The sequence below is a fragment of the Chrysochloris asiatica genome, unplaced genomic scaffold (assembly GCF_000296735.1).
Source record: "Chrysochloris asiatica unplaced genomic scaffold, ChrAsi1.0 scaffold00017, whole genome shotgun sequence".
In the NCBI taxonomy this organism is placed as follows: Eukaryota; Metazoa; Chordata; class Mammalia; order Afrosoricida; family Chrysochloridae; genus Chrysochloris; species Chrysochloris asiatica.
In genome coordinates, this window is record NW_006408535.1 from 500,917 (window position 1) to 518,853 (window position 17,937).

The 17,937-nt window shown below is 37.1% G+C and overlaps 1 pseudogene; it reads right to left on the reverse strand.

The window, feature by feature from the left end:
* Positions 1-811: 811 nt before the first annotated feature.
* Positions 812-1,266, reverse strand: LOC102825547 (annotated as a pseudogene).
* Between the last annotated feature and the right edge of the window lie 16,671 nt (positions 1,267-17,937).

The window sequence follows — 17,937 nt, forward strand, 5'->3', positions numbered from 1 at the left end:
CCAAGTCATGGTTCTGAAGGTGATTGTTTTGTTTAGTTTTTGAAAAACAGAGAGTCCAAAGATGCTCTCTTGGTAAAGGTTCTTGTTTTTTTCTTTCTTTTCTTTTTTAAATTTGTGTGGAAAGTGACAGCCAGACACCTGGGTTGTCACTCTAGCACAATGCAGATGCTAAGCCAACATATACAGGCTTGCATGCCACCAGCGTGTCACTGTCACCATGGGTCAGAGCACAGGGACAGGTAGGTATACAAGAGGACCATCCTCCCAGCAGGGCTAAGTTTCAACAGGTTAGCTTTCACCCACTTCTCTACACATTGTCCGGAGGTAAACCAATTTCAAATGTGTTTGTTTTCAGTACACCAGCATTGATAGTTTATGCTGTCAAATTCAACTATAACCCATTTGGACAGGTTTTGAATTTTTTCATTTTTGTTTTTCATTTGATACAAATGCCTGGCTGTGCTCAGTTGTCAGCTCCATGCATGGAGACAGGCCAGCCCACGCAGTATGTTCTTCATCAGCAAATGGAACATGTAGGAGCCCACTAAATGGTGCCTTAGTGTTGAAGGTAGGGCAAGTATTTCTATTGTAAAATTGATGTGTAGTTTGATCTTTAGGGGACTGGACCACCAACCAGTACATGCAGATTGAGTGTATGGGTATGTGCAGAAGGTACTTTTGATGCTCAGTTTTGCTATACAGAAATAGAATGAATAAATGAACTTCTTTCTTTTTATTTTTTTTTAAAAGAGGTGAGTAAAAGACAATTAGATTCTTCTCCGGGATGGGGGAAGGAGTTGAAAGTAGGTCTTCATTTTGCAGTCATCATCTGTATGAATTCTTCTTGGTTGACTTGTCCATCACCATCAATATCTGCTTCTCTGATCATTTTGTCTACTTTTCATCTGTTAGTTTTTCTTCTGAGTTTGTCATGACATGGCTTAGTTCGGCTGCACTGACGTAACCATTGCCATCCTCATCAAAGACTAAGGATGCCTCACGGATGTCTTCTTCGCTGTCTGTGTCTTTCATCTTCCTAACCATCATAGTAAAAAACTCTGGGAAGTCAATGTTGCCATTACCATCAGCATCCATTTCATTGATCGTAACCTGTAACTCAGCTTCTGTTGAGTTCTGACCCAGTGACCTCTTGACAGTTCCAAGTTCCTTTGTTGTGATGGTACTATCACCATCTTTCTTGAACTGGGAAAAAGCTTCCTTGAATTTAGCAATCTGCCCTTTGCTCAGCTGGACACTTTGCTCCATAGTGTCAGCGAAGAGGGAATTGGCGAGCCAGCAGAGGTGTCTGTACCAGTGCAGCGGCTGTGATGATGCGGGGTGGGGAGGTCTCTGATGTTGCTGCTAAGCTACTGGGTGTGGTGTTCCACTGCATTTTTGATAACTTTCAATTTTCCTATATTCATACTTTGTACATTCCACATTCTGATTCTTAGTGTATGTCTGCAATTTTTTCTCTTCGTTTTGAGTCGTGCCCCATCAGCAAAATTTGTACGTCCTAAAAACTGCTCCACCCACATCATTAAGGTCAACTTTACTTTGAGGAGGCATCTCTTCCCCAGTCATATTCTGAGTGCCTTTCAACCTGAAGCTCTCATCTTCAAGCACTATTTCAAACAATGTTCGGCTGCTACTTGTAAGGATTTCAGTAACTAACCATTCAGAAGTTGTCTACCTCTCCTTCTTCCTGGCCTATTTTCATCTGGAAGCTCTTCTGAATCCTGTCTACTATGGTACCCTGCAGTTATTTAAAATATTGGTGGCATAGCTGCCATTGCACAGTGACAGAAAACTAGTGGAAATGACAGGGTGGGATGATGTCAATAAAGTGTAGGAAATTCCAACTTGGTGATTTGCTAGCTTGCCATCCCACTAGGTTTAAAATGAGTCTTCTTGGAAGCCAAGAGGGGAGATTTCATTATCATAAAAAAAAAAAAAAAAGATACAGGAGTTGAATGTATCCTTTGGACTGTAAGAGTCTTGCTTGCTGAAACCTGATTCAGGAAACAGATAAGTATAATACCAGAGAAGCAATTTCTGAAATGGCAGAGAAGCAGCCACAACAGAGGCAGCAGTACCAAGAACAAATGACCGAGAAGTTGATTCCTGGCCCATGGAGTGAGTAAAATGGAATGATTTGAGGCAGGTGGCTTGTTTGCAGAGTGGGATGCCTGTAAGCATTTAATTGGGGGAGCTACATTGGCTGACACATAGATTTAGAGGTGAGCACTTTTAGACTGAGGCTTATGGTAGAGAGGAGTGCCCTTTGGGTATGTATTGACAGCACTAAAGGAACTTTACAACATTGCCTAAGCAGGGCAGAGATTGAGAGGCCAAGGAACTGAAAAGTGTGTTCATAAATGAGAAGAGGAGCTCCTAAGCAGAAGAATCATATCCTGAGCATTTCTGATCCTGAATTGTAACTTATTAAGTTCCCTAACACACTCCATAGTTGTGAGCATGGTCTGTGGCTTCTAGGCGACCAGTGCAATGAATTATCAAACTCAACAGAGAAGAAGTGAATGCTGTGAAAGGATGGTTGATGTCAGAATTGGTAAAGAAGCTTGAAGGCTGGAGACATGTCTGCCTTCCACCTCGAAGGAATCTGTCTTAGGCTGATGTTGAGTTTAACTTTCCTTCCCCTTTGTGAAGTCAGAAGAGGTCAGACACTGCCTCCACATTATTTTTACAATCTGACTGTGAATCAGTGAGATCACACAAAGTTATGCATGACAGCTAACAACCAGAATGCCAAGTGGCTAACACGATCTGGTTTTATTAATCCCTGATGCTATATGTCAACTGTGCTTTGGCAGGGAAGCGCTTCATTTTGTCATCACTCAGAAAACAAGGCTGATGAAATGTTCACTTTTAGGACAAATTCAGTATAAAGAGAGGAATGTGCCAATTAACACGCTGCCTCATAACCTCCCAGATGTAACTGATATACCTTGTTAACCTTGAGTCCTTTAGACTCACTTTTCATTTACTGAGCAAGTTTGTAATTATAACTAATTTCAACAAAAGAAGAGGGAAAGGCAACCTTACCATCTTCCTGGAGGGTAAACAGCTGGAAATGTTTAGTAAACAGAAACCCTGATAGCTTAGCGCTTTCAATTTACTCTTTATGAGTTTTTCCATTAGCTTAGAAAGTATTAAGGAAAATCAGTTCACATTTTACAAATACATTTGCAAAGCACAAGAATGACAATTTGGTTATCAAATCATACTTCAAAATTTAATTTATAAGCCATGATTTAATTTGAAAATCTAATGAAAAATTGAAATAATAAAAAGTCTTTAATATCATAAAACTGTAATATTAAAAATTTAGCATAGTTTATACCATACTTAAAGATTGTTAAGCAGTATAGAAATTGTTACAAATCACAATCACAACTATGATAACAGTGATGATGCTGGAGATTTATGCTCTGTAATATGACAAATCTACTTACATGTTTTTAATAACTTCATATATAAAAGAAGAAATCATGCTTGCAACTAACAGCTGAGATCAAAATGTACAATTTCAGTAGATGATCTATGATTCTAGCAATGCAAGATCTATTTTATATGTACAAGAAACAAAAACAATCGAATGTGCTTTTGATTTTAGTTTTATTTTTTTGAAACACATGATTTAGTGCTCTGGAGTCATTTGTGATAAAAATATTTGAGGAAAAACAAGTTGTCCAATGAAGATCTTGTAGCAGTTTTGTGAAGAAACCCCAAAAGTCTAGGTACTTAAGGATAGGCTTCTGCCCAGAATGGAAGACAGACTTTGTTTACATTATTCTGTTGATTCTGGGATATGACGCTCAACATTCTGGTAGTCAGACCTAAAAATTGCCTTCCTTCCCTGACCCTCTCTTCCTCTTGCAGCGTGTTCCCCAGAATAGTACTTACTCAGACTGATCCCCAAATAAGATTAATAAGACGATCAACCCAAGCTTTATTAAAAAAACAAAACAAAAAACAATATTTAAGGGATCGCTTCATTTATAAATGACAGCCAATCAGATTTTTTTTTTCTTAAAACTTCCTGAATTATATGTACTTAAACCTTGCTAAAACTCCTCAAATAGGAGCATTTTGGTGAATTCTCACTAGATGCCGCTAGTTTTAGACTATTTACTCCTTCACTAAAATTGTTTTAATTCTAACAAAGACTCCAATTTGACATTCCTTGGTGTCGTAATTGTGTGATTTAAAAGTGCGTTGCTTACAGTGAACCCCTACAAAAATGTGAGATAGCAGTCTTTGATAACAGTATGACAGTTCAAGTTCATTGCTGCACAAACTTCTCAGGAGTAACCATTAGGTGAATTACCTCTCGAATTTTTATCCTCTTTCTTGTGCTGATCCTTGGAGAAAGGTTTGGGGTTTTACCTTGCCTATTTCATTTTTCTTATCTGTTTTCATTCTGGTCTTGCAATAATTAACCCTTTGTTAGTGGCAATAGTAGAGGTTGTGGGTCTGCACAAAACATTGTCCCAGAAGTTTTTGAGGTTGTGGAATTTTGAGTTTCATAAACTGAAAGAAATAAAAAAGCCATTAGGCAGCCTTCAATTCCAAAAGTAGTTAAGGGCTGTGTGGTACTGTCGGTTAATGCATTGAACTGCAAAGTCTGTTTGAACTGTGAGGTTGGAGGTTCAAGCTCACCAGCTGCTCCTTGGAAACCCTACATAAGGTCGCTATGGGTCAGAAGCAACTCAACGGCACTTAACCGCAACAACAACAATAATAACAAGTTAAATCTGTTCCCTGAATTAGGATCTGCTTCTCACAAGGCAGCACCTTTGCTACTTTCAGAATCATTAGTTTAAGGAATATAGTATCCAAACCCCACTGTACTCTCCAATAAGATTTTACTGAGTTCAAGTGTCCTAACTTTGAAGAAACTTGAGCATTCTTTGAAAATGGGAAATACCATAATTAGGGGCAATGAAGAATTATCCTCTGGAACCTCTTCATTATATATGGACAAACACTGCAGCTGTATCACTTTTTTGTAACTATTTGCTTGGCATTCCCTCTCCAAGGACAATCTGGAAAATATCTTCCTACCATGTGTTTCTTTTAAACTATCTAAATTTTGTTTTCTGCACAATAAAGTATTGGCGTCCTGAAACTCTATACAGGGTCACTCACTGTAAGTCGGAGATGACTTTACGACACTTAACAACAACAACATATGCATGTGAAAGTTGGACAGTGAATAAGATAGACCATAGAAGAATTGCTACTTTTGAATTATGGTGTTGGAGAAGAATATTGAAAGTAATGTGGACTGCCAAAAAAACAAACAAATCTGTGTTGGAGGAAGTACAGCTAGAATGCGTATTTGAAGCCAGAATGACCAAACTTCGTCAATCAAACTTCAGACACATTATCAGGAGGGAGCAGTCCTTGGAGAAGGACATCATTCTTGGCAAAGTGGAGGGTCAGAGAAAAAGAGGAAAATCCTTGACAAGATGGGTTGGCACTGTAGCATCAGCAATGGGCTCAAGCATAGCAAGGATTGTGAGGTTGGTGCAGGAATGGGTAGTGTTTTATTCTCTTGTGCATAAGGTGGGTATCAGTTGGTAACCACTTGCTATCAGCCAGATATCCTATTACAACCTCTGCTGAAGTTCTGAAAAGTCAATTCTTTCCCAAAGCTACTTCAAGCCAACAAGCTGAAAACATTGTCATTATTAGGAATGTCCTTGAATATTACATAGATTCAAAATATTGCTTCAAAATTTTACATAATTTTGGCACATTAAAAAAACAGAGAGAGAGAATTTCTAACCTCTTCCAGAACTACCATAAAACAATGGAAATTTAGTAACAAGACCTTTTAGATGTTTTGCTACTCCCCTCTGAGACCATGATAATAAAATTACAGGCTCATTAATCTAAATTTGTCCTTCTGACTGCAGAAATAAGAGGGAAGAACCTGGCTGATTAAGCAGCTAAACTAGCCACTTCTAAAGCTAATGAAAACAGAAAAGGATATTACGCTAAGTGTGTTTATAAATAATCATAACCTTAATGAATTAACTTTAGAAAAATTAATTAAAAACCATTAACTAAAAGTGAGGTAGGTAATAAAAAAATCAAAAAAAAAAAAAATCAAAGAAGGATCCCATAACCAAATTACATTGTTTTTGTTAGATTGATTCAGACTTAGAGCGAAAGTATGCAGAACAGAATAAAACACTGTCCAGTCTTGTGCCAATGTCACAATTGTTTTCATGCTTAAGTCCATTGCTACTACCACTGTGCCAGTTCATCTCATTTAGGATCTATGCCTTTTTGTCTGCATCTCCACTTTACGTAGCATGATGTCCTTCTCCATATTATCGTCCCTCCTGATAATAGGTCTGAAGTAGAAGAGATGAAGTCTTGCCATCTTGACTTCTAAGGAACATTCTGGTTGTACCTCCTCCAACACAGATTTGCTTGTTCTTTGGGAATCCATATACTTTTAATATTCTTCTCTACCACTATAATTAAAATACATAAGTTCTTTTATGGTCTTTCTTATTCACTATCCAACTTTCATATGCATGTGAGACTACTGAAAACACCATGGCTAGGGTCAGGCACACCTTTCTCCTCAAACTGACATCTTTGCTCTTAAAGACTTAAAAAGGTCTTGTACAGAATAAGTCGTATGATTTCCTGACTGCTGCTTCCACGAATGTTGAAAGTAAAGTCAAGCAAAATGAAGTATCTGACAACTTCAAAATTTCCCCATTTATAATGATATTATTTATTGGTCCAGTGCTGAGGATTTTTGTTTTCTTTACACTGAGGTGCAACCCATAATGCAGTCTGTGGTCTTTGATATTTAGCAGTAAGTATTGTAAGTTCTCTTTACACTCAGCAAGCAAGGTTGCATCATCTGCATAACACAGGTTGCTAAAGATTCTTCCTCTAATCCTGATGCCATCTTCTTCTTCATATAATCCAGTTTCTTGGATTATTTGCTCAATATACAGAATGAATAAATATGGTGAAAAATACAACCCTAGCACACAACTTTCCTGATTTTAAACCATTCAGTATCCCCTTGCTCTTTTCGAATGACTGACTGCCTCTTGTCTGTGTACATGTTACTGATGCGCACAATTAAGTGTTCCAGAATACTCTTCTCCACAGGATTGTGCATAGCTTCTCATGATTCACACTATCAAAAGCCTTTGAGTAGTAAATAATGCACAGGTAACAATCTTTCTGCTGTTTTCTGCTTTTAACCAAAGTATGTTGTTGTCGTTAAGTGCCCTTGAGTTCATTCCAAACCATAGTGACCCTGTATAGGGTTTCTGAGGATCAGCTGGTGAGCTTCAACTGCCGACCTTGCAGTTCAAATGGTTTTGCTGTCTGATGCATTAACCCACAGTGCCACACCAGGTCTAATCAGAAGCTTTTCTTACCTAAATAATTTCATGTATTTGTGTTAAAGCTCTCCATGAAGGAGTCCACTTAAGGCAAAATAAAATGATTCAAAATGTGAATAAATACTGGTGGGGAAAATTTTATAAAGGTCATTGAGCATGTTGCCTCTCATTGTCTTACTTGTTCATGCTATAACCAAGGCAAACCATTTAAAGTTTTATCTTGAAAATATCCATTTCAATTAGATTTTACGTAACTCCTACTTTCAAATGGCTATAAATATGTATTAGTGATGGTTTGCAGATTTTCATATTGGGTAGAAGATTTTCATAGCCACTGTGCCCCTGCAACATTTATAGTTAATACATTTTTAAAAATATAATCTCCTCTTGGGGAGCATCAATGATTCTTTGCAGTGAAACAGGGGCCCATTTTGCTGAGTCAGTCACCAAGTTACTAGAAAGACACAGATTTTCTAACTCTCAAAAACTCTATCTGATGATTCATAGTCTTCTAGGCTGGTGGAAAGAACTAATGAGTTAATAAAAGCCCAATTAGTCAAACTTTCTGAGTCATTAAACTTATCCTGGACTAAAGTCCATTCTTTCTTGTTGTTGTTGTTATTTTAAGTGTCATTGATTCACTACTGACCCATGTTGTTGTTGTTAAGTGCCATTGAGTCAAAGCTGACCCATAGTGATCCTGTATAGGGTTTCCTAGAAGCAGCTGGTGAGCTTGAACCACCAACCTTGTGTTCTTGTCTTGTCGGTTTAATAGCTGAAGCAAGGTTTTAACCTCCATAACTGAGAAAGATGAATCCAACTTTTAACTTCCTGTAATTTCACAGCGCAAGGGTTAATGAGAAGAACTCGGTATAGTCATTTCCAGAGAGAATCAATTACATCTTTCAATTAGTGTGTTTTCCAGCGTACATAGTCACCTGGTTCAACAATAAGTAGTCTGGATAATTCTGAATTTTATTAAAAGATTATTTGACTTGTGAAACGTATACATTAAAGTACTTCATTAATGATTAAAATATTTTAAAAATTAACATTGAATTAAGTTGACTTCAGAGTAAGTTGAAAAATTAGGGAGAGTTACAGTCCTTCCAGTAATACTTTCAAGTTGGGTTAATTTATGTGAACCAGTCAGTAGTTGATCTCAAATTGAGAAGGACTAAGGAATGAACTTTGACATCCTGGTGTGGTGCTGTGGGTTAATGAATTAGACTGCAAAACCAGTTTGAACCACAAGGTTGGTGGTTCAAGCTCACCAGCTGCTCCTTGGAAACCCTATACAGGGTTGGTATGGGTTGGTATAGAAGTTCTGGTGTGGTGCTTTGGGCTAATGCGTCAGATTGCAAAGTCATTTGAACTGCAAGTTCAGTGGTTCAAGCTCACCAGCAGCTCCATGGAAACCCTATACAGGGTCGGTATGGGTCGGAATCGACTTGATGGCACTTAACAACAACAACGATTTTTCCACTATGAAGCCTTTCCTAAGCATTCTTTTACTATATATTGTAACTTTTTCTGATGCCTAGTATACTCCAAAATAATTAGCAAGTTCTGAAGTGCCATGTTTCAGTTTAACTAAACATCCTAGAATTGATGATACAGAAGAGAACTTTAAAACTGTGCCAAAAATGCAAGGCAGTTTTATCTATGTACTTATTGGTCATTCATATGCCCTAGGACTCCCATATATCATCAAAGTTTTATACAAACACCTTGTAGCAGTACCAAATAAAAGTCAAGCTTTTGTCATAACACCTGTCACTCTATGTATTGTGTGCTACTATCTATTTATAATAATTCTTTGACTGAAAAATGACTCAAAAATCAATAAGCCATCACTAAAGGACACTGGCAACAATGTGATCTATAATCGTCATGGATATATATTTTTACATGGGGATCAAATGCTCCACTAATGAAAGTCAAAGTCTGTATAACAAATCCTATGCTTGGGTCTTATGATGACTGCTTAGTTTGAAAATAACCTTGTGGTTAGTAATGCAATTAATAAACTACTATGCTATTAGGATCCTCAATATCATATAGTATATTAAATATGTATGTTTCAATAATCACAGTAACTATAAATCAGTAACAAGATGAAACTTTAAATATATACAGAAAACAGAAGTACAAAAAATTCACAACTGTGTTTTCTAAGTGCTGTTGATTCAGTTAAAACTCAGAGTGACCCTATGTTTTCTAGGAGTTGCTGGTGAGTTTGAATAACCAATCTGAGATTAGTATTCCACACCAGGACTTGAACAAAAGTGTTTTCATTTAATTGACTTGAGTTTCATCTCCACCAGTGAGTAAGTATTGCCCTAAGAAAACGAGATAATTGTGACTGAGAATACTGAGAGGTAAAGTTATGATCTGAACCTAATACCATTCTTGGAATCTTAGTGTAGCATTATAGGATAAGCATTGGAGTGCTAACCAAAAGGCTGGTAGTTGAAACTACCAGTCATGCCTCAGAAGCACTATAAAGGGTTGTGATGCATCAGAACTGATTCGACAACAATACCATGATTAGATTTCTGAAATATAAATAATTCCCAGTAGAAAGTCTAGACAAATGAATATTCTTTATTCTGTTGTTGTTAAGTGCTGTCGAGTTGGTTCCAAGGAGCAGCTGGAACTTGTAGTTCAAACTGATCTAAGGACGAGTATTTACCCAACAGCACCACAGCTGGACTCCTTTTTTATCCTAAATAAAATTATTATTTTTAAATGTTAATTTCTGGTCTGATCTTCTGATCTCATAACTCACTTAGGAATTTATTTATTTGCACATTTGTTTGTTTATTCAGCCCATGCTTGTTAAGTAGTTCTGCTCTCCTTCTTCCTAGTCTGTCTTTGTCTGAAACCTGTCCACCATGGGTGACCCTGCTGGTATTTAAAATACCAATGTCATAGCTTCCAGAATCACAGCTTCCCACAAGCCACCACAGGACAACAAACTGACTGATGAGTGGTGGTTCTTATCATTACTGCTCTTAAAATTGAGGTTTTATTTTAGTTTGATGGACTTCTTTATTAGCCTAAAATAACTTTTGTTCAAACCAAGATAATTTTGAGAGTTCATGAGGATACTATGAGTCATTGAGTCAAGACAGCAATCCCAGGCAAAAAGTCATAAACATTTTGTTGTTAACTGCCTTTGTGTCATCAAGGCAGTTTCTACTCCTAGTGACCTTAAGTACAACACGACAAAACCCTGCCAGATCCTGTGCCATCCTCACAACTGTTGTCAAGCCTGAGCTGTGATTTTACTGCTGTATCAGTCCATCTACTTGGTGGTCTTCTTTTTGCTGGCACTCCACTTTATCAAGCCTGGTGTCTTTCTCTAGGAATTTGTCTGTCTTGACAGCATGTCTAAAGTTTAAGTGACAAGTTTCACCTTTCTTGATTCTAAAGATTGCTGGCTATTCTGATTCCATGACAGATATTTTTGTTCTTCTCTCTATGTAACTTTCAATATTCTCTGCCAACACCATAATTTAAATAAATAGATTCTTTTTCAGTCTTCCTTATTCACTACCCAACTTTCATATGTATATATTTGTTGTTGATAAGTGCGGTCAATTCAGTTCCAACCTAAGGCAACTGAAAATCCCATGGCTTGGTTCAGGTGTGCCTTAATCCTCAGAGTGAATTCTTTGCTCTTTAACATTTCAGAGAAGTATTTTGCAGCAGATTTGCCCAATGCAATGTGTCCTTTGATTTCCTGACTGCTGCTTCCACAAGTGGAGTGCTGGTGTGGTGCTGTGGGTTAATGCACTGGACTGCAAAGTCAATTTGAACCACAAGGTTGGCAGTGCAACTGACTCGACAGCACTTAACAACAACTACACTTCCATAACTGTTGATTGTGGAAGCAAACAAAATGAAATATTTCACAATTTAAAACTTTTCTCCTGTTATCATGATGTTATTTATTGATCCAGGTGTGATGAATTTTGCTTTTATTACATTGAGCTGCAATTCATATTAAGGTTGTGGTCTTTGGTCATCATCAGTCGGTATTTGAAGTCCTCTTCACTTCCAGAAAGACAGGTTGTTTATGAGTCCTATTCTAAGCTCTTTTTCATATATCCTTAGATTATTTGTTTAGCATACAGATTGAATAAGCATGCTGAAAAGATACAATCCTGTTTATGACATTTGTGACATTTGCCACTGTTGAATACTTTTTCTAATACTAAAAGTCTCTTCTTAGACTCTATATTTTGTCACCTCTTCCTTATCCTATGTGTTCTTTGCCGTCTCTTCTTTGTTTAGAGATAATTATCTTTGGATTATCTAGTGCTTCTGATGATTTTGTGAGCAAGACATTTACTGCACTTTTTTAGACTACTATTTTAAGGATATTTTAATAGAAAATAGCCTTGAAAAATAGTGACAGTGTTTCACTCTCGAAAAAAGAGGCAGCCATGTTTACTATGGCAGCCATGTTTACAAGGTTGTATCATGTTTACTATACATTATAATATAGACAATTTATCCACCCAGAGCAAACAGAAATGATGCTTACTCTCCAGTATAATACGGATAATTCCCTGCTCTTTAGCAATAGTTGAATGTTCAGCTGCTAACCAGGTCAGTGGCTCAAATTCCCCAGAGATGTGACTGGAGAAACAGTTGGCAGTCTGCTTCCATAATGCTTATTGTCTTGGAAACCCTGTGTTGTAGTTCTACTGTGTCCTATAAGGTCAGTAGGAGTCAGATAGACTCCATGGCAATGAGTTTGGTTTTCATTTTGGTCTAAAGCAAATGGTAGGCAGGCCTACTGCCCATTATAAAAGATTTATGTCCCCTTACTTTCCTTTAATACAGTCCAGTGTATGTAGAAGCATCTATCTGGACCCATTCTCATTAACCTGTGGAATACAGGGGCTCATGGGCACAAACACAAATATGCAGATACCCAGAATGCTTTATGATCTTTGAGTAATAAAGGGTGTAGTATCTGACTTAGAAGTCTCATTTTCTACTTTGTTGTTAAGTGCCATTGAGCCAGTTCTGACCCACAGTGACCCTATATAGGGTTTCCGAGAAGCAGCTAGTGAGCTTGAACTGCCAACCTTGCACATTAACCCACAGCACCACACCAGGACTCCATGTTTCTAGTATCATTAATGAAATGTTGTCAGGATTACATTTTAACATGCAAGTAAGACAAAATCATAGACTCTTTATGTTTTTGACAGTCATTGTTTCTAGAATCTCTGGTGAAGCTCCTTAGGAACCCATTCTCCTTGTCTGGAACATCCTGTGTCATACCATTCTCTCACAGCTTTCAGTCTTCTCATACCAGTACCTTCCAGATGTACATGCTTCACTGTCATTCTCCCCAGAGTTCCAGATGCATGTGCTTATCACAAAATTAAGATGTTTACAATTGAACTCTGATTCCCTTGAAAATCTCCTTCAAATCCTATTCAATAAATGATAATTCCTCTACTCAATGAATGATAATTCCATCCTCTTGACTCTCTGTCACACTGCACATACCCTTAATTTTCCAACTGTCTAAATTTAAACTCTAAGATACATCTTAACTGCTTCTGCAGCTCTCATTTGGAATAAATCAATTGGAATAAATATGCATTTAGAATCTCTAAATCCTTTTATGTTCCTGAAATATTATAACTGCTTTCTAATAAAATCACCATTTATTCTTCTTACCATCTTTGAAAACACTACACACAACAGCTTCATCATTCAAAATGTGCATCAAACCCTGCCATGGCCCCCTTAATGCTTTTATTTCCTCTGTTTGCTGCTGTTTTTAAACTTAGGATAATATTCCAACTTCAAAATATGATCTATATTTTTTTGTTTATTGCACCTATTTTCTGTTCATTTCACCCTCCAACTCATGTTAATGTAATTCCACTTCACACCCTATGCCCCAGCTCTACTGATATTCTTTTACTTTCTAAAAACACACCCAATAGTTTCCTCTCTTATAGGACATGCGCAGGTTTGTCCCGCTGCTTAAAACATTTTCTATCAAATGTTCACCTGATTATGTTCTATTTACAATTCAGTTTTTTTCTGAAGACTCTCCTGACATTCCAATGTAATCAAGTCTTTCGTTTTTGCTGTATATTTTCTTTCACAGAATTGATGAGAATTTGGCATTCTAGATTTATGTGTGTGGGGAAAATGTCACAGTCACCATGTCTCTTTAGTGTGTATACTGAGTGCATTTAGGAAACAAGTCTGTCTGATTTACAATTTATTCTCTGTACCAATCATAGTGCTTGCCAAAGAGCAGTTACTGAATATTTTTGAATGAGTCTGTACAACAAAGGACTGTTTGACATAGGGTCGCGGTGAGTCAGAACTGACTCAATGGCATCTAACAACAACAACATGGGCAATAAATCTCTATTATTCACTAAAAATCCTCTGAATTCATTCTATTATCACTTATTTGTAGGATACGAATTTATTGTTTAATTAAAATATTCTCTTATTTTTTAGTGTGTGTGTGTTTTAAAACAACTATGTTATTGCAGGAGCCTTTATAAATCCATACAAGGAAACACAAGGAAGCAAACAGCACTAGTCAAGACATTATTCAAACATTATCTAGACATGAAGATTGTTTCACCTTGATGCATAGCCCTTTATAATAACTGAATATAATGTATACATATTTACATACAGTTGTTGCTTTTCTATATTGTCAAAGGAAAATGGAAAAAATAAATAGATATTGGTGCCTGAATTGTAAATTACGTATGTCCATAATGTATTTTATAATGATACTATCATTAGATGCTCAAATATTTTTCTTTATTTTTGCAACACAATTAAGCTATAAATGAATATGTGATGATGGCAGTGGCTGTGTGCCCCTGAGTCTATTCTGACTCATAATGACCCTGTATAGGATTTCCAAGTCTGTAAATCTTTATGGGAGCAAAAAGCCTAATCTTTCTTCCACAGAGTGTCTGGTGGATTCGACACATTTAGCAGCCCAGCACCATAGCCATTGTGCTACCAGGGTTCCTGTATAAATTCATAGCTAGGGCACTATATACTTGTTTGAATCTTCAGTTAAAACCTTAGAACAATAATCAAAAGTATCTTTTTTTTCTTTTGATGGGTTTAAACAGTTCATGTATGTCCTTTTTATCTGTTAGAATAGGACAAGTAACAATATCATTCATTGACTCAATGCAATGCATGTTTATATCTTATTCACATAACATATGCCAAGATAATTTGTTGACTAATGGAGGTTGATTTTGACATAAACTTTTACATTATCATGTAACAGAGATATATTCATGATAAATTGCATGCAGACTCTCCAAATTTCTGTCAAAAAACTATACACATGATTTTTAGCCTGCATTCCTTAGCTGAAATAACTTCACATGAGCATTCTTTATTTTAAAGGTGGCATAAAATTTCAAAAGGCCTAAAAAGAAACCAGAAAGAATACTTGTCAACATTTCTAATAAGTTCAATATGTTTCCTCAAAAATTGCATTATTTCCTTCTGTAGATTAATCTGGTCCCAAATTACTTTTCTAATGTCCCTCTTATCATTTGCCAAACACTTTCCAAATTTCTTATGATATATCCATGAAGCTTAAACTTTGCTTCCCTCATTCACGCCTACTGAAATTCTCTGTATTCTTTCCTAGTGTCAAATGCTATTTTACCTGGTAACCATTCTTAATTTCCCCAAGTCCCTTTCCAGTCACTACTGAAAAGACATTCTTGAGGATTTCACACGTTGTTGTGTATGCAATTGCAGAACACTTCTTTTTGCCTGAATTGATACTCATTTATCTGCTCTCTCCTTCTCCTGAATTCCACAAATGTATATTTTACCTTAGTTTAAAGCACAATGATTTTTATAAAGCATGTGCAAGTTGTGGTTAGTGTTAGGTGACATTGAGTCAGTTCTGGGTCATTATGGCCCTATGTAGAATAGAACAAACAAAATACTACTGAGCCCAGCTCCTTCCTAGCAATCTTTCACAGGTTTTAACTCATTTTTGCAGCCACTGTTTCAGTCCATCTTGTTGAGGGCCTTCCTCTTTTTTGCTGGCCTAGTTTTATGTCCTTATTTAGGAACTGGTCCATTCTGGCAACATGTACAAAGGACCTGAGACCAAGTCTTGCTATTTTCATTTACAAAGGGCATTCTGACTGTACTCCAAGTACAGTCTCCAAAACAAATTTGATTATTATTCTGGCAGCCCAAGGTATTTTCAATATTCTTCACCAACATCATGATTCAAATGCATCAATTATTTTCTGGTCGTCACTGTTCACTGTACAACTTTCACATGCCTGTGTTGTTGTTAAGTGCCATGGAGGCATTCTGACTCATAGTGATCCTATATAGAGTTTCTAAGGCTATCAATCTTTACAGGTATAGAAAGCCTCACCTTTCTCCCATAGAACCGCTGGTAGTTTCAAACTCTTGCTAACCTTGAGGTTAGCAGACCAACTCATAACCACTATCCAGCTAGTACACGGGAGGTGATTGAAAATAACATGGCTTGGGACAGATGCACCTTAGTCCTCCAACTGACATCTTTGCTCTTGAACACTAACGAGGTCTAATGCAATACATCATTTGATTTCCTGATTGCTGCTTTCCTGAGAGTTTATGGTGGATCCAAGCAAAATGAAGTCTTTGACAACTTCAATCTTTTCTCCATTTATCATGATGCTATTTATTGATCCAGTGGTGAGAATTTTTGTTTACTTTACATTGAGGTGCAACCCATCATCAAGGATGTGTTCTTTGATCTCCATCAATAAGTAGTTTAAGTCCTCTTTGCTTTCAGCAAGCAAGATTGTATCATCTACATATCTTGGGTTGTTAATGGGTCTTCCTTCAATTCTGATGCCAAGTTCTTCTTCATATAAAACAGCTTCTCAAATTATTTGCTCAGTGTACAGATTGACTAAGTATGATGAAAGAATACAACCCTGGTGTACACCTTTCCGGATTTTAAACAATTAAGTGCCCCCTTGTTCTGTTTGAACCTCTGCCTCTTGGTCTATGTATAGGTTACTCATTAGCACAATTAAGTATTACAGAATACTCATTACCCACAATGTTGTCCATAGCTTGTCATGATCCACACAGGCAAAACCTTTTGCATAGTTAAGAAAGCACAGGTAAACATCTTTCTGGTATTCTTTGCTTTCAACTAAGATCCGTATGACATCCAATGATACCATATCCCTCGTTCCACGGCCTCATCTGAATCCAACTTGAAGCTCTGGAAGATCCCTATTAATATGTATTGTTGAAGCCATTTTTAAATTATCTTTAGCAATATTCTATTGCATGTAATATTAAAGATATTGTTTGATGATTGCCACATTCCATTGGGTCACCTCTTTTTGGCATCAGCATAAATATGCATCTCTTCCAATCAGTTGGTCAGATAGCTGTCTCTAGGACTGCCTGAGTTTGTAGAAAGATTTCAATTTGTATTCCATCATTCCCTGCGGCCTTGTTCTTTGCCAATACTATTAGTGCACCTTGGATGTCTTCCTTCAGTCACATTGGCTCTTATTCATATCCTACCTGTTGAAATGGTTGAATATTGACTATTTGTGTTTGGTACAGTGACTCTGAATTGCTTCCATCTTCTTTTGATGCTTTCTGCATCATTCAATTTTTGCCCATAGAATCCTTCAGCTTTATAAGATGATGCTTGAATTTTTCTTCAGTTCTTTCAGATTGGAAAATGCTGAGCATGTTCTTCCCTTTTGGTTTTCTAACTCCAGATCTTTGCACATTTCATTATAATATTTGTCTTTGTCTTCTCAAGCTGCACGTTGAAATTTTCTGTTCAGATCTTGTACCTCCTCATTCTTTTCCATATGCTCTAGCATCTCTATGCTGAAGAGCAAGTTTCAGAGTCTCTTCTGACATCCATTTGGGTCATTTTGGTCTTTCCTTCTTTTTTGTCTTCTTAATGACTTTTTGCTTACTTTATGTATGATGTTCTTGATGTCATCCCACAACTCTTCTGATCTTTGGTCTTTAGTGTCTAATGTATCAAATCTGTTCTTCAGATGATCTCTAAATTCAGGTGGGATATATTCAAGGTCATATTTTGGCTCTTGTGTACTTACTTTTCTTCAGCTTCAGTGTGAATTTGCATATTTGAAAGCCTCTGGTCTTGTTTGGGCTGATGATATAGCGCTTTATTCTCTCTCTTTCCATATTGTTGTTGTTGTCAGGTGCCATCGAGTCGGAACCAACTCATAGCAACCCCATGCACAGCAGAACGAAACATTGTCCGATCCTGGGCCAACCTCACTACCACGGCCACACTTGACACCATCAATGATGTCACCTGGCTGATCCATCTCATTGGGGGTCTTCCATTTGTCTCTGACCCTCCACCTTACCCAGCATGACATCATTCTCCAGCGACTGTTCTCTCCGGACAATGTGTCCAAAGTATGAGAGACGAAGCCTCCAAGGAACACTCTGGTTGCATTTCTTC